We start from the raw sequence: 18,546 nt of genomic DNA, 5'->3' as shown, positions 1-18,546 counted from the left end.
TTCAGAGATGGCCTCAAAATTCATCTCAATCAGCAGCACGAAGCGCCAGCGAGCTCCGGCCTCGCCTGCTCCGCCAGCGCCTCCTCAGGCTCGTTATCGTACGAGCAGTGCCGACATCCCGGCCCCCGGGATGGCGAACTTGGCCAAATTTCAGGCCCTTCAGGCTCAGCCTCTGCAGACCATCGTCGGTGGCGAGGAGTCGATCACTCCACTGCAGTGGAGGAATAGAGTGAGGGAGACACTTCCCTCCGAGGAGGTTAACTCCAAATCTCCGCCTCCTCCCATCATGGTCGACTCGGAGGATGGTTCTCACCAGGGTCGGCGGTAGTACGACGAGCTTCTTCTGCCATTCAAGCTCGCCTTCTCATGCCTCAGCATCCACGAGCAGCAACGAAGGTCAGATCTTCCAGCTCCCGCCGCGTGGAGCGAGCCGTTCAGGCGCCTGAGGATCCTGTGGAGGCGGTGAGGAAGACCATAGCTCTTGTTGCAGAGGTAAGCTCGTGCCTACTTTTCCTTTCTTTCCCTTTCTCCTTTTATATCTCCTTTGACCTGACCCCGAGCTTTTGCAGCTACATTACCATGCTTGCCTCTCAGCCTCGATGATGAGCTTGGAGCTCGGAGGGCGGGACTTGAAGGAGGAGGAAACGCACACCTCCTACGAGCGGCAGATGGCCGAGCTCGAGGCCGAGGTTTGCCAGGCTCGAGCTGAGAAGGAAGCTGAAGCCGACAGGTCAAAGGTTCTAATAGCCCATGTGCGTACTGACCTGAAGAATGCCAGACAACGAGCTGAGATTGCTGAGAAAGGTTGGAACGAGGCTCGGCAGAATTTGGCGAGCTGGGCTCACTTCGAGAAAAAGGTCAAGGAATGCCCCGAGTTTGATGGCCTGGCTCGTGATCTGGCGGACAGGGGCTTTTACTACGCCATCAACAAGCTCGACACCTCTTGCTCGAAGGAGGCCATTGCCGCCGTCGAGCTGGAGTACGAGTCTATCTGGGCCGACCCCCCCACTGATGTCAATAAGGAGGCTGAGGCTGCTGAGGTCGCCGTGGTAGCTGATGCTAATGTTGGAACCAGCAGCCCTGCCGACCTTCCACAAGAATAGCTCGTCCGCTTCTTCTGTTGCTTCTCTGGCTTTGTTATTATTTTTCTTTTTTAAATTCAAACTGTGTACTGAGCCGAGGCATATATACCTCGGCTCTTGATCAGACTTTAAATTCAATGAAAACAAACTTCGCCCGAACTTGAGTTGTTCTCTCCGAGGTCCCCATACTTAGAGAAATTTAATTAAACTTCAATTTTAGTTTTGGCCTCGTTGTTTGAGTTTCTCAAGTCTTCATAATTTCTTACCTACACAACGACTTACGAGCCGAACAATTCAGCTCGGCGGTGTGTGTTTAGGATAACCAGGTTCCTACGAGCTGACCATTGCTTCACGTGTTTGTAAAAATATAACTTATCGTAGGTCGTTTAGCATAGGACATACCACGTAGTCTTCCTTGGCCCCCATTTGACGTAGCTCGGTAGTAGTAACAATTCTAACGAATAAAGTCAAATTTTGCACGTCATTGGAGATCGGCTTTCATTAATGAATGAAATTTTACACGTCGGATTACACACATTTCATTGATAATAAACTCGCAAATGCTCTGCATTCTATGGGTGAGGGAGTTGTCTCCCGTTTAGGTCGGACAACAAATACGGTCAAGGTTGGGTGTTTTTAAGACTCGGTACGGACCTTTCCAGTTCGGCTCGAGTGCTCCGACATGATGCATTACCTTCTTGAGGACGAGGTCGCTAGGCTTGAACGTTCTGACTTTTACTCTGGCGTTGTAGTACTGAGCCATACGGTTCTGATATTCTACTAGCCGAAGCTGGGAGTGAGATCTTTTCTCCTCGAGAAGATCAAGATTCACGAGTAGAGCTTCACTGTTGGCTTGCTCGTCGAAATTCTCAACTCGGGGCGTTGGCATGCCGACTTCCGTAGGAACGACAACCTCCGACCCGAAGGCTAGGCCGTATGGCGTCTCACCAGTAGATCGGCGGGGTGTAGTTCTGTAAGAACACAATACCTCTGGTAACTCCTCTGTCCACCGACTTTTCAGAGATTCCAGCTGACTGGCGTTTATGTTGAACGCACGCACTAAACGTGGTAACAATTCTATAGATGCAAGCGCACACCTGTCAGAGTAATATAAAATGGATGGAGTATCCGAGTATCGATCCTCAAGGACTTTTAAATAATTTTCAAACTCTAAAGTTTTAATGAATAGTGAACGTTGAAATGAGTGATTCTGGAAGAAAGGGTGGCACTTGTCAGTGGAACGAGACACGAAGCGATTCAAGGCTGCCAATCAGCCGTTTAACCTCTGTAGCTACTTAATATTCCTCGGTGCCTCTATCTCGAGGACTGCTTTTATCTTGTCTGGATTTGCTTCAATTCCGCGTTCGTGGACCATGAATCCGAGGAACTTTCCTGACGAGACCCCAAAGGTGGACTTGCTCGGGTTGAGCTTCATCTGATACTTCCGAAGCACGCTGAAGGCCTCTGCCAGGTCGGCTAAGTGGGAGCTCGTCTGCTTACTTTTTACCAACATGTCATCTACATATACCTCCATGTTGCGTCCGATCTGTTTGGCGAACATCATGTTGACTATCCGCTGGTAGGTCGCCCCGGCATTCTTCAGACCGAAAGGCATGACGTTGTAGCAGTATAACCCTTGATCGGTAACAAACGCGGTATGCTCTTGGTCAGGCGCATGCATCCGGATCTGATTGTACCTGGAGTAGGCATCCATGAAGGAGAGAAGTTCATGCCCTACTGTTGCGTCGACGAGCTCATCTATCCGAGGTAGGGGAAAACTGTCTTTCGGGGACGCCTTATTGAGGCTCGTAAAGTCAATACAGACGCGCCACTTGCCGTTGGACATTTTATGTAACGCCCCGCGTTCTCTGACTCGTTTATTCTAAGAGATAAACAGTGTCTTTGGATTTTTCCCTAAGCTGATAACTTTAATTCTTGGATCTTCTAACCTTGAAATCCTAATTTTTGGCTAAATTAGAATTAAGCTTAATTTCATTGGATTAAGATAATTTAAGTTCTCGACCTGTGTAGGAGATTTTTTAGTTAAATCTTAAATTCAGGGGTTTTAGGATTTTTCTTCATAAATTCTACTTTCCTTTGAATTATTACACTTGGGTTTTAGAGTTTCAGTTAACTATTTTATTTTGGATTGTTGTGGGTTTTATTTGATTTCTAGAGTGTAATTTTGGGGCTTATGGTTTGGACCATTGTGGTTTTAGTTGGGCCTCCTTTAAGAATAAGAAATTCAAACAAAAAAAAAGAAAAAAAATAAAAAAAAAGAAAAAAGAAACCCTAACAACATCTTGTTCTCTTCTTCCCCAGCTGCCAGCCCCTCCCCCCCCAGATTTCTTCTTCTTCTTCGAGCAACCAAGCCAGCACCTTCTTGTTCTCCGGCGAAGCGGCACAGCAACAGTGGCACCTCCGGCGCGGCGTCCCTCCACAAACATCTCGACGACAGCAGCGATTTTTTCTCCATCGACAGCGAGCTCCACGGCGGCGTCTTCCCCGGTGGGTTTTCTCCACGAGCGGTGCCAACATCAATCGATATCTTCCTCGTACACGAGTAGCGTCGGCGTAACTCCCTAGCAGCATCCATGGCAGCCTGACCGACGACGTCTTCCTTGCGGGTTATTGCATCGGGTTTGCGGTGGCCTGAGCGTGGAACAGGTGCAGCAGTGACGGGCCATGGCATCTCGATGATTTTTGCCTCAGTTTGTAGCGTTCAGACATCTTTCGACAGCTGAAACGACAACGCGACACCCTGATTAAGCCATATTTGATGCCGACAGCCCATCCCAACGCGAGCAGTAGTATTCCGGTGCATTTTGACAGTTACCCATACCAAATTGAAGCTCGATTTGTGATACCCATCCTTGTTCGGAGCTAGAACTAAGTTACCCATTTCTTTTCGGTATCGAACCAGCAAGCTCGAAGCCTCTCGGACCCGGATTTGGAAGCTCAAGCTTCCTTGGCGTCGACTCACTCCTTACCCAAGAGGTTTTATGGTGAGATAGTAGGTACCAGATCATCTAAACTCACTTTCGATGCAAAATAAGTGTTTCTAACATGAATTCTAATCAAGTTTGGTTTGCTTTTGGATTTAGGAACCCTTCGGTGAACTTGGTAGCGCATTAGAACTTTGTTGTAAGTAGTTTCTTACTGGAGGGATTGGTTGTTGTGTGCTGATATGATATGGTTGTTTGCTCGTGTGCCCATGTGTGATACTTGCATGTCGCTTGTCGTTGTTATCATTTAGTAAACGTCATTGTTGATAAAACTGTTGATATATCTTGGGAAAAGTATGTGGTTGTGTGAATAAATTGTAGCCAGGTAATCCTGGATGACTATGATTGAATTGCTATTATGTTCTAATTGGTTTTCATGATGAAATTTGTATACCGGTACTATAATCTGTTGTTTCGAAAGCGTATTGAATATTTATGAGAAATCGGTTGTGTTTGATGTATGCTAGGTATTTATCAATTATATTTTGGTTAAGTGGTTGATTGTGCTTTTTCTGTGAACGATGCCTGCTGGAGCTGTTGGATCATGTTGGACTATTTTAGATGGATTGGCTTTTACATATGATCATTTTGGTGTATCGCATATTGGACTGTTATGAGATTGTTGATGCATGAGGCATGGCGTAGTAGCAAGTAGGACTCTTATGAGAATTTTGGGACATAACAAAGTAAGTAGCACGGGGGCGGGTGTGTGCGTTGATGTGTGTTAATAAAAATTGTTCTTGCTGATTTTACATTATAAACATGTTTCTCTTATTATTTTAATTGTTGGACAGGTTTGTGAGGTCGATGCTGTTATTGTAACTTGCGGTTATTTTATATATTGGATATGTATATGACTGGTATTCATGTTTGTTGTCTGCAACTTTAGGAACTTACTGATATTGTATGGTTGGAAGTGATTAGGATTTGTTATGTTGTGAAAAGCATGTTATGTGAAGAATGTCATAGGGTTGTTTGTTGAAGCTTTGTGTGCGCTATGCTGTGAGCAAGTTGGTTGTTGTCAAACTTTGTGTTTTGGAGATCTGTGATGCATTGAAATCATACTAGTGGTTGTGTCGTGATGAGCGTTGTGGTGGTTGGTGTTATTAGGGAAGTAGTACTGAAATCCTGGTTGGAGGCTAGAAATGATATGTGGAGTTATGAAAGTTACGAAGTGAATGGGTGAGTGTCAGGGCCTCGGGTATAAATGGTCGAGGGCTGATACATCACTAATTGGGTATCGAGGCCTCGGGTATAAATGGTCGGGGGTCGATACGCCAATATTGGATAAAGATGAGCGTCGAGGCCTCGGGTATAAATGGTCGGGGGTCGATGCGAGGAGTCTTTCGAAAGGAGAACTATTGGGGCCTTGGGTATAAATGGTCAAGGGCCAATAGATTGTAAGACATCGAGGCATCAGGTATAAATGGTCAAGGGTCGATGCAGAGTTGAAGGCTTCGGGTATAAATGGTCGAGGGCCGATGCTGCAGGGTCGGGGCTCTGGGTATAAATGGTAAAGGGCCGACTCTGCTCGAAGGAGTTAACTGTGGAAGGCTAGAGTGGCTGTGATAAGCGTAGAGGTACTTGAGATGTTAGGGAGACTAGAGGTTGGTAGTTAATGTGTTACTGGTTGTGGTTGTCACTGAAGTTTATAGAATGTGTCTATGTTTGAATGCATAATGTGATGAAAGGCATGACTGTGAATGTTTCATGATTTGGTTGAGCATGATGTGTGTGTGTTGATTCTTTAATAAGCATGACACGTTGTTCCTTGATAAGTATGTTGTTTGTGCGTGACCCTTCAAATAAGGGCTGCTTACTGAGTACTGTGGTTGTACTCATCCCTCTTTTTCCCCTCCAGTTCGCAGGTATCGAGCTAGCTCTTGGGATGGTGATGGCGAGAAGGAGGCTTGATCGGAAAGATCATTAGCTATGCTGTGTGCAATTAATTTCTTTTAGTTAGGATAGTTGTGGCCATTTAATGTTGTAGTTGAGTTGGTAGTGGATGGTTTTGTTTAGTTTTATTGTCTAAAGGATGTCGTAAGGTTGCCGATTCATTGTTCTTTGAGAGCATTAATTTTGTTAGCCTCTTGAACTACGGGATTGTAATCCACTTAGGATATTTATGAATACATTTGTTTAAGTTGATCGTACTTGAATTAGCTTTTGCTTCATTGCCATTCGAGATGTTAATATTCATTTAGTGGATGGTTTATAGTTAGTAAGGTTTCCTTGAAGGGTTTGGTTAATGTGAAGTCGGTATTAAATGGTTTATCTGTATAGGATGTGAGTTTCTCTTAAAACATTAGTGTTGTTGTTCTAACTGTTCAAGCTCTCGTGAGTGTTGGAAATCAGAGTAGCGCAGCAGAAGCGTGGTAGTTTTATTGCTTAGTGTTGTTGTGAAGAAAATTCTCTTGTTTATGTGAAAATTTTAGGTAGGCTTAGTAACGGTCTCTTTGGAAATGGTGAAATTCCTGGGGTGTTACATTTTAACTAAAACTACATTAGATAGCCACGCGAGGTAATGAACTTCTCTTATGAATTTAGCTCGTAGCAACTGCTCGACTTCTTTACAAATTACATTGCTTCGCTCGGCGTCGACAGGCCGACGCTTTTGCCTCACAGACCTATAGCTAGGATCTATATTTAGTCTATGCACCATTATGCTAGGGTCTATGCTCGACATGTCGTCATGAGACCATGCGAACACGTTAGCATTTGCTTGCAGAAAACCGATGAGCTCTTCTTTTACCTCGGCCCCCAGTCCGCTGCCGATGCTGACCTGCTTTTCTGGCCCCAGCAGGGGGACAAGTTCTAGCTCTTCAGCTGGGGTACCACGGTTCGGCTCTGGTTCGTCGGCACATGGCTCTGCTGCGTTCGTGACCGTTGCACAAGTGGTTGTTCCCTCCATCGCGGCTGCATAGCATTCTCTGGACGTCTTTTGCTCACCCTGGACTGTCGCAATTCCGGCCGAGGTGGGGTACTTCAAGACCTGGTGATAAGTGGATGGAACTGCCTTGAGATCATGAATCAAAGGCCGACCAATTATGGCGTTGTACGCAGAGCTCCGATCTATCACAACAAATTCTGCGACCTTAGTTACTCGTTGATCTCCCTCGCCGATGGTGACAGGGAGCAAGACACACCCTTCCGCGCTAACTGACTCCCCTGCAAAATCGACCAAAGGCGTCGGGTTGAGCTTCAAGTGCTTCCTCTCCCAACCCAGGGCCGTGTAGGTCGAGAACGATAAGATGTTGGCCGACGTTCCACCGTCGATAAGAACTCTTCTCACCTTCACGTGATCTATGAGTGGGGCAATTACTATGGCGTCATTATGAGGCATGTGCACTTCTTCGCCGTCTTGGTCGTCGAATAAGATCGGCATAACAGGCTCCTTGGGGTATGAGGTACAGACCTCGTGTGCTGCCTCCCGAGCCAGAGCTTTTCTCTTCTGCCCCAACTGTCGCCCAGTTGGGCCCCCAAGGATGGTATTTATAATGGCGGGCCGATCTTCCCTCCGTCTCGGCGGTGCTGACTTCTCTCGCTTCGCCTCCCGAGCCGACCCCTTTGGCTCTGCCCTTTCACGCCTGCCGACGTATTTTTTCAGATAACCCCTCCGGATCAGACCCTCGACCTGCTCCTTCAGGTGGAAACAGCGTGAAGTGTCCTGGTCGTGATCCTTGTGGAATCGGCAGTAAAGTCGCTTGTCTCGTTTCCCTGGAGGTCGGAGGAGCTTTTCTGGGGCCGCGAAAAGCGCCTCCAGGTCGGTATCTTCAGCCGCCACGTAGATATCTACGATTGAGGCGTTCAACGGAGTGAACTTGTCGAACTTCGGCCCTCGTCGGTTTGAAGGGGCTTTTTCGTCGCGGCGGCCTTTACCTTGGTTGTCGTCGGCCCGCTGAGACGAGCCCCAACCATTGCAGCGTTGCTTCTTGGGAGGAGGGGACTTTCAGTCCCGATCTTTACCATGGTTGCTTCGCCGGGCTCCATTGGCCTTCCACAACTCCAAGCCATCAATGTACTGGTGAGCTCTAGCGAGCATCTCATTCAGGGAGGCCGGCAGTCGGCTTCAGAACTCTATCGTCAAGTTTCTGTCGTTCAAACCCGTCGTGAAGTACATCATGACGATGTCTTCGGTGCAACTTACCACTTTGACATGCTCGTCCTTGAACCGAGCGATGTACTCTGTCAGGGACTCATTGTCCTGTTGCTTTACTATTCCGAGGTGAGAGGGCGGCAACTTCAACAACTGCCAAGCTGAGAATTGGTTGATGAACAATCTTCTCAGCTGTTGATAACTATCGATGGATCGGGGCTTCAACTGTCGGTACCACAATCTTGCTGAGCCTTCCAAGGCTATTTGAAATGCTCGGCACTTCATGGCGTCGCTCGCGGCCAGGAAATCCATCTTCCTCTCGAACACTGCCACGTAGGAGATCGGATCTCCAGATCCGTCGTAAGAACTCATGACCGGAGCCTTGAACCTTGGTGGGATAGGTGCGTCCAAGATCGCTTGGGAGAAAGGCGGTTCATCTTGCTCGGCTACGCGATGCGAGTCTACAGGCCTGCACTGCCGCTTGGGATCTTCTATCTCCCTCTGAAACTGATCCCGGAGGAGGTCCACTTCAGACCGAAACGAATGGTCAGCATGGGAGGACCTCTCTTGAACGTTGACCTCTGGGCTTTCCTCCCATCGTCAACCGGATACTCCCGATCTCCGGGTGCCATTACTCGTCGACCTCCATTCTCCTTGACCACCCCCGCCTGGGATCGTTGTTTGATGACGGGAGTTCCTGCCACCTGAGAGTACGTGAGTGGAGGTTGGGCACGAGAAGTGGCAGCATCCCTCATCGGAGAGCGGATTGGTGAAAGTTGAGATCGTGACTGCTGGGAGCGGGTTTGGGCCATTGGCTCAGATTGCAAAAGGTGAGACTAACTTCTAGATGTGTTCTTCCCCACAGACGACGCCAGATGTTTGAACTCGAAATTGCTGAGCTCGATTACGAAGTAGATCGATACGTCTTGGACAAGCTGCGGCCAACTGCCCATTGCCCAGCGCTCCCTGCGAGTACTCTTGAAACCTGCAAAATAAAGTTAGCACTCCAATGAGAAAGTCAGTTCTAGTCCGAGCTAACTTGCCGAGTCTACTTAGGATTGCGTACCTTGCATTTAAGGCAAGGGTTTCTATTTATAGAAACTGGGCCCAACAGGAATTCTGACACATCCTAAAATCACGGCGTGTTGTCGGGTACGGAAGAGACATTGTTTCGGACTTTGTCTCAGGTCGGCTCGGCCCTGTAGGTCCTACCCTAGATACCGACCTGAGTGTTTCAGAGTCAATTTCTATATTTCGTCCGCGTGTTCAACCAACTCACCTTTTCGATCATGACACTTGGCAGGCCAGGATTCACATCCAACATAATCGGTGTAAGTATCCAAGTGTTCTACAATGAAGAGTAGGATATCTTGAGGAAGATCGTTCCACAAACGGGTGAAAGTTTGTTGTTTTCGAGCAGGAAGAATCAGAGCCATGGGGAGGGTGAAAAGCTTGCGGGTGAATGAGGAGGAAACTAGAATTTTAAATTAGGGTGAAAAGCAGGAACATCGCCCTATTGACAGAGAGGTAATGGTAAGAGACCCACGTCGCCATTAGACCTCAGAGGAGTTTAGGGCCCATCCCCTCAGCCGCACGGTACAACCTAAACCGTGGGAAATTAGGATTTAGGACCCTTCCCATCATTGAATTTGGATTTTTGTACTATCTCTTCCTTTAATTTAGACTTTTCATCCCTTTTTAAGATCTCATTAACTCTTCTCTCCTAATTTTTTACCTATTTTCAAAAAAAATAAATTCCTTCACAATCTTTATTCCCACCACCGATGTCTGACCATAAACCTCACAATAATTAATTACAAACCTAAAAAATCTAACGTTTGAACATTTTATTACGAATTAAAAAAAATCTCAACTCAAATAGTTAATTATAAATTTAATATGGAAAAAATCTATTTAAAAAAATTGAAATTACATAATTACATCACAAGATTTGTTCGGATTTAATTAAAAAAAAAGCAAGATTCCATAAATCTCGGACTAATATTCATTAAATTCCGGAGATTTAATTGAGAAAAAGAAAAGAGGGTCAAGAGAAGAGTAATAAGAAAGGAACGAAAAAACAAAATTGTGTGGATCCCGGCCCGGGATTGCACAGTCCCCGACCAGGATTCTTCTATCCCGGCTCGGGATACACGCTTTCCAGTTTTTTTATTTTTATTTTTTGGCTTCCTTCCTTCCTCATAAACTTAAAATCTATCCTCTCTCTTAAAAAATTAGAGAGTTGATTTTGGGAGCTCATGAGATAGATTTTGATTTAAAAAAAAAAAAGTTGGGTATTTGGTGGATATGTTTGATATGTATTTTTTTTAATGGGTAATGAAAAAACAATTCAGGGGTTTTATTCTCTTTTTCTTCAATTAAAAATTCTGAAAACCTTAAGAATTTTTTTAAGGAGGGGAAGATGGGTAGACGAGAGGGAAGAGAAACGAAAGAAATAAAAAATAATTTTAATTTATGTGGGTTATATTTACTTATCCGAAGATTTTTGGTGGATTCGGTTGTTGGTTCTCAATTGGTAATTGATTTTTAAATTAAAATGTTGATACTTTTTCCATATTAGAATCAAATTAAAAAGAAATTATGAAGTTGGAGGTGAGAGATTGGTGGAGAATTGTACTTTAAAAAAGTATGGATATTTTGATAATTTTACAAAGAAAAAGAAAAGTGGAAAAGGGTAACAAATTAGAATGGAATGGGTCACAAACTAGGTTTTTTTCAAAAGGACGTCATAAATCCCAATTTCCCATTTGTGACCCACCTCCCCTTAATTTTGACATCTTTAATTTTTTATCTTTGGGAGAAAACGAATTTACCCTCATGGTTAATAAATATGCATTCATGATATATTAAATTTTCACCTAACCATTCCACCAAACTTTAAACCCATGTTTTACATATGTTTTGAAATTGAAACACACGATCCAAAATCCTCACACTATCCAAAATCCTCACAGATCACGTTTTTAAAATCCACTCAAAGAAACATTGTTGTCCACATATTTGATCATCGTCCCCATACTATCCAAAATCATTGTCCCTACCTTTTCACTTTTGAAAAATTAGGTACGTTACACTTACAATATTCTTACTTTAAGATTACTAAAATTATTTGAAATATTTCGGCATTCGCACATTCTATTGGAATTGGCTTCTTGAAAAGAAAAAAAAATGTTCAGATCATTGTCCCGGACTAGGTAGTAAATTCCACCGGTATTCAATCCTTGTGCATCCTTGTTCGGGACACAAGCCGGGACACATCCCGAACTATTCCCAAACCAGGAAAGGTCCGAGACATGCCCCGAAGTAATTCTGAAACATGATTAGTTTGGACATGTCCTGGACTAGTCCGAGACGGTCCGGGATGACATTTTTTTTCCTTTTTTTATTATTATTTTTAATATTTTTTTCTCAACAATCGATTTTCTTATCTCACTTAGTTTTATTCTATTTGCAGGATGCCTCGTGTTTTCATAACATTGGGTGGAGAATGGAACGATAGTGAAAAAGATTATGTCGGCAATCGTACGAGAGAATTGACCGTGGATACTACAACCACATGCAGAGGATTTCTAGGTCACGTGTATAGATTGAGTAATAAAAACCCCTATAGTTTGATATTATAACAAGACGTGTATATCATTTTAAAACTAAAGTTTGTATAATGGAGATAACTGATGACAATGACCTGAGTTATTTTTTTATTGGTGAGGATGTATCTGAATTGCCTATATAAATATCTACCGAGTCAAAGCAGGTACATGGGAATGAAACGTACATGCTTTCTTTCCCATATTATGTAAGCTAGAACGTGTCCTTGATTCCTATGCCCACAGCTTGTATTCCCCATTCTAGAGACTCACATATCCTATACCGTAATTTCCTTCCTCATCATTGAAGCCCTCTTCGTTCTAACATCCACACCTCTCCTACCGGCATATAGGTCATGATATAGCGGGTTTAATAGCATTGGGTTCAGATGTTATTCCATGTAACCTGGGAGATGACAGGGTATGTGATTGGGATGCACCGAGAGTGTGGAATGATAACGAAGATGAAAATGATGAATCATATGATCTGTTGGGAGAGTCAGGAGAAGGAGACTCTGAAGACGAATATGGGGATGGTGACAATGACGATGCACTTAATGAAGAGCCTGAGCCTGATGTGGAACAAGTACACATTGAGATTAGCAGGGATGAAGAAGCGGTCCGGCAAACGGGATGCAATAGTCTCATCGGACAGCCTATTGATGAGAAATTGCAACTCATGGTACAGTATTTTGGGATAAATTAGGTTAAGGAGGGTGACATATTTGATTCAAACAAGAAGTTGATTTTTAAAATGCATTTAGTTGCAATGCGGATAAATTTTCTGGTTAAAGTAAAAAAGTCGATGCTGGAACTATGTATATTGCGATGCATTGATACTAGTTGCATGTGGAGACTTCGAGCTACAAAGTTGAGGGACTGCAATCTGTTCAAGATTAAAACATATTGTGTCGTCCATACATGCAATGCTGGAGTTTTGAAAAGCCAAAAGTTGGGTGGTCGAACATCTTGTCCAATCGAAGTCACAGATGTCTCTTGCACGTATAGACCGAAGGACATCCATTATACAAGACATGAGGAAGGAGTATGGTGGCAATCTGTTTGGGATTTTGGATTTAAAATAACTGAAATAGCACAAGTGTATAATTGTCACAAGTAATAAAACGGAATGAGAATTCCGAGTATCGATCCTCAGGGACAAATGAAGTCTTTTTAATGAAAATGATGTTATTCGGTGACTTTGCAATTAAATTTGGGGTAACAAATATGAAGGGTAATGTTGGTTTTGGTATTTTAAGACTCAATACAATAAACCCAGCCCTCGAATTATCTAAAAATATGACAATTTTTTCCAACTAGGCATCATACGCCTTTCAATATTTTTCATTGGTTTTGCTTCGCTGTTTTCTTATGTTTAAGTGATTTTGAAGGTATAAATTCATCCCTAATATGTATATTAGAAAATTGAACTTAATTTAATAAAAACTAACCGTAACCTTAGGTTGAGGTCTTATGTCTAGGCTACCCAAGCGAAATCTTTATGTCTAAACTATTTCTCTCCAAAGTTCGTTTGTTCGTTTGTTTTTTATTTTTAGAAAATTTCTCTCCAAAGTTAAATCATTAAAGTTGTGAAAATGTATCAACCCTTTCAATATTGATGCTTGGTTAAAACATTAATTGGTCAAATCAAGATTTAACTTTAGAAAACAATCTTAAGTGATAAAAGAAGAGAAAAACACCTTTTGCCTTGTTGGATTTTAAGAACTTTAGCTAATCAACCATAATCGGGCTTGGGGAAATAAATTTAGCTCATGACTTTAAAGGAAAAATAGAATTGAACGTTGATGGAAGTAGACGACATGATTAAAAAATGAATAGAATTAAAACAAGCTGGAAATGGTCGAGTTGTAACCCGAATGACCCTAACCAATTCTCTTTCGAGATCGGGGAGCAATACTCGGTCGATTCCACAAGATTGTGTGATTACAACTTTGTAGAGAGAGAGAGAGAGAGAGAGATGAATATCAAGAAACTTGCTGGAATTTTAATTGAATAAGATCAAACTTACAATTGAAGAATAACAAGCTGGAAAATAAAGGATGAACTTGAAATAAGCAAAGTTTAAAACAACAACAACTAAAAACATAAAGGGAAAACATAAATAAGTTGAGAGTAAAGTGTGTAAAGCTGAAAATGATCACTTGATCATCATGAATGAAGAGAGGGAGACACTATATGTATGGGGAGCTTGAAGTTGGTTAGGAGGTTGAGACTTTCATGGAGAGTCATTCCTTTACAACATCTTTTAGTTGGTTTGTTGTTGAATTAGCCATCATAAATGCATGGAAGACACGTGGAGGGACTTGAAAAAGCTTCAAAACACACAAAAACTTGCGTTTTACATTAAGAACATTCTCGGAATTGGACAAGGCTTCAAGTGCCTAGCTTGGATTTTTTCTGCACGAAGCTGTAATTTTCGTTAGAAATCAACTTTAACTGATGTAAAAATGTCCTATATGCATGTATAACCTAAGATAACTCTGATTGAAAGGTTTTGGACCCTAAAGTAAGCTTAAAACATGGTTTTTGAATGTAAAACGATAGAAAACATCACCTAACTAGTTCGTTTTTACCCCTGTAAACAAGGGAAATCACACCCCCAAACTTAGCTCTTTGATTGTCCTCAAGCAAACTTAACAAATAATATCTCTTAAATCACACGCAACAACCATAAGCAACATCTAACATAAGGATAGACTAGACTTGTTTTTCATATGGTGTCTCAAGAAAGATCATCAAAACCTTATCATCTCCCTATCTTCAAAAGCCAACTTACCATAAGCAAACAAAGTTCAAAACAATAAAAATGTTTCTTAAAATCTTTTTCTATTTCCAAACATTAAAACTTTTTAACAACATTAAAGATATGCACACTCCCTTTTTTCACCCAAGACTTTTACATTAAAAGGAATGACTACTAGCCTCTGTGAGGATTTCCTACACAGCTTTGTAAAGACCTTTCAGGTAACAACAGGTCATAACATATCTACGATGGGTTGCACGATGTTACACTAGACCCAATTGCTACCCTCGAAGCTACTTACGCCACTCGACCTAAGATACAATGAGTGTCTTCAGTGATAAAAATAAAGATATTTTTTGCCACTCTTTTTTCTTACCTCCCCTCTTTTTCTCCCACAATTTTAATCTTTTCTCCACTCATTTTTTCTCACAAGGAACGAAGACTCTTTTATTTGCAAACTTGTTTTTCTTTTTCTACTTTTTTTTTTCCTTGCAAATACTCTTTTTATATGCATTTTCTTTCTAGTGACTCTTTTTCGCATAAATAATAGCATGTTCTTTCAAGAATGGAAAATGGCATTTTCTTTTTTTAAAAAAAATAAAAGACTGTCCCCCCAAACTTAAGAGAGACAGTATCCTCACCGAGAAAAGATTTTTGAAAAGGTAATGCAAAACTCAAGGTAAAAGAGGACAAAGACTTCATGAAACAACGGAAAAGTTTAAGTTTCAAAAGAAGAAAAACAAAGAAAACATTTTATTGAAAAGAATTTGGTCACAAATGGCTCATGGTTTTTTCGGACAAAAAAGAAAACAAAGTCTATCTAATCCTTAAGAATCATCATCGACATGAAAAATAAGAAAAGACACTCTAAAATTCTAAATGAGATTAAAGTTGCAGCATGCTTTTTTAAGAACTATACTTCGCAAAGGCTTAGAATGAAAACATAATTGAAACAAGAAGAAACTAGATGGTCATATTTTCACATCTAAACTCACAAACAACCAGAAAAGATTCACAATACCATCCTACCAAAACCTAACATGCCACTAAATTCCAAAAAATAATATAACCAACATAAAAAGAATGAAACTTCCCTCAAACGGGTGGTTGCACAGGAGGTTGCATATAACAAGCTCTCCAAGTTATTTGACTAGTCAACCTCCTAGCATCTTCAAACACTACTTCTCATTCCTTAAATGTATACCTCCTAAAATTATCCTCCGTACTTCTCTTTGCTGTTTCACTAGCTAAATCTATTGAACTGGCCTGTTTTCTCGAATTTTCGACCACTGTAACAGAGGGAGGCGCCAGGTGCCTTGCCTAAATTTCTGCATTCAAACTCTCTTCTGCCGGTGCCTCAAATGATCGAAATATGCATTTCCAACTATGTTCGAGGGCTCTCCTCTTCTATTCTCAACACTCACATCGACTTTCTTTTGAACTAAAGTCTCTAAGGAAAGAGAAGAGTTACTAGGGGCGCTATAAGGAGGAGGCACAGGAATAAATTTTTCAACGGATAAAGGTGGTCAGGTAGTAGATATAGTAGTGGGAAATTGAGGAGGCTCAAGAGGCCTCAATCCCATTGAAAAACTACAATTTTGAGCATACATGGAACCCGATTGATACCCACTCATTGGCATCCCCTAAAAACATAAAGTGAGATGAAGCTGGAGGGATGTTAACTAAAGGTGGGGGAATTGGGCATAATTGAATGATAATAAATTCTAGCCCAATTCAGTTGTGTATTGCAGCTGGAAAAAATTGTTTTGGAAGGAAAAAAATTTATTTTGATGATAAACATGGTGGAAACCTATCGGGGAGGTTGGGTAATTGGGAGAATGTGAACTGTAAGCGGGCAAAGATGGAGAAAACGAAGGATACGTACCAGCAAAATTATTCCCGAATTGCTGCTGAAAAGTGGCTGAAAAAGGGTCAAACGCTGCTGAAACGTGCCCAAAATAGTTGGGTTTTGAGCCCAGACCAATGACCCATCATATTGGTTGCTTATCGGGGCTTGTGTCAATGATGGAAGGTAGTGCTTTGAGAAGATGAAGCTATGGATGATGAAGAAAACTCAAATGAGAAAGGATGAATTTTTTTCACTTTCACAACCGTAAAAACGCAAAGGGGAGGAAACAAATGAGGCTCTTTTTGCGTGAAAGAGAAGAAGAAGGGATGATGTATCCTTTTAAAAAATAAAATAAAATTAGGGTTTAAGATTTTAAATTAATTAAACAAAAATGCACTTGAAAAAAAAAACATGATTCAAACAATTAAAAGCCCACTTCTTTAACTTTTAATAAAGCCCAAAACACATATATTCTATTTTTTTAAAACCTCCTAAATTGATTAAAAACGAAAAAATTATCGCACCCTCCTTTATTTCATGTAAAAACTAACTCCCAAAATTAAAATCATGATTTTCTGAATTTTTAGAACGGGCCGAGGAGCCAGATGCCTTCCAAAAAAAAAAAAAATCAAATTTTTCAAAATTTCGCCGAACAACTTGTTAAAACTTTAATCTTAGCTAAAGTAACCTATCTACAATTGAAAATAGTTTTAATTTTTGAAATTTAAAACAAAAGAAGACTAACTTGACTAACATAAACTGACTTTGGATTAAAAAAAAAAAAAAGAAAAAAACTAAAACCTACAATCTACCTGACAAAGCAATTACGAAGTACACTCAAGAAATAAGGATAAGAAAACTCTCCTATGGTGCAAGCTCAAATTCCGACTGTAAGGTGGTATTTAGTCTTGGTATTCTCTTGACAATCTTATATGCTTTTAAGACCGCTACTCAAATGATTTCTTACACTCGACCATGGGATAATGCTTGGTTGTTACTAGTCTTAAACTCTCTTGGTGGATCCAATTAATTTATCACCTATAATGAATCTATAGTTGAATATTTAGCCTGTGAATCTAGCCAAGGTGTTAGGCGGTTCTCCTTGAACTTGTGCCTTTCTGTATGGTTTTCTTGAAAAATTCATCCTGCACTATGAAAATACACATATTAAAAGGTTCAAAAAAATAAAATACTGGAATTTAAATAAGCAGTAAACTAAAACTTCCCTACTATAGATTTAACTTTGAAGAACTTTTGGAGGCTTCAGACTTTCAACTCATTTCCTCGAGCTCATTCAATCTTCCTTTAGCTATAACCATGTCATAGTTTCTCCTCTTTAAAGCCCAATATGCTTCATGATTAAGCTCAGGGGGTAGGTCTGATACTTTTCTACAATTGCTTTTGGGGATTGAGACTTCGGTTTCAACATAAAATCCTTCATTTGCATATGCCTCATCCTCTTTTGTTTCTTTATTTTCTTCATCCATGAGATGTATGGTGTGAAGGGACGTTAATCTCGTAGTGGAAATGGAGATCTCGTTCTTGAATTTTGACGAACAAAAAACACACAATTTGAAAAGGAAAGTACAGGGGAAAGAGAGACTTACATTTGAAGACCTTTTCGAAATATTTTCCAATGATTCCATTCAACACCACCATCGATCTTTCCGGCTATCCTCTGGGAACGAGAACTTACTTGTGGGAGCTTTGATTTGGAAGTAAAAGGGAATTAGGGAGAGATGAAGGTTGAGAGAAAATTTGCTGGGGAAGCTTTTGTTATGTTTCCTGTTTTGCACAACTATTCTACAAAACAAGAATGACATGAGGAGTTACCCCACGTCAAAACCAACCCCGAGTCCCCTGCAATTAAGCAGGGGAGTGTTTTATTTAATATAATATTAATATTAATTAAATTAAAATTAATAATAATTAATAAAAATATTTATATAATTAATTAATCTAATTAAAATTAATTAATTATATATATATATATTAAATAAATTATTATCATTTAATTATTTATTACCATAATAGAATCATATTCTAAAGCATTTCTCTCGTATAACCTATAGTTGTAATGTACATCTTATGTTCATTATTTTTAAACTATAGTTTTAATATGAATCATATTCATATTGATTT

The sequence above is a fragment of the Momordica charantia genome (genome assembly GCF_013281855.1).
Source record: "Momordica charantia cultivar OHB3-1 chromosome 9 unlocalized genomic scaffold, Mcharantia_2.0 BLBB01000009.1, whole genome shotgun sequence".
Lineage (NCBI taxonomy): Eukaryota > Viridiplantae > Streptophyta > Magnoliopsida > Cucurbitales > Cucurbitaceae > Momordica > Momordica charantia.
Note: the sequence above shows the minus strand (reverse complement) of the source record.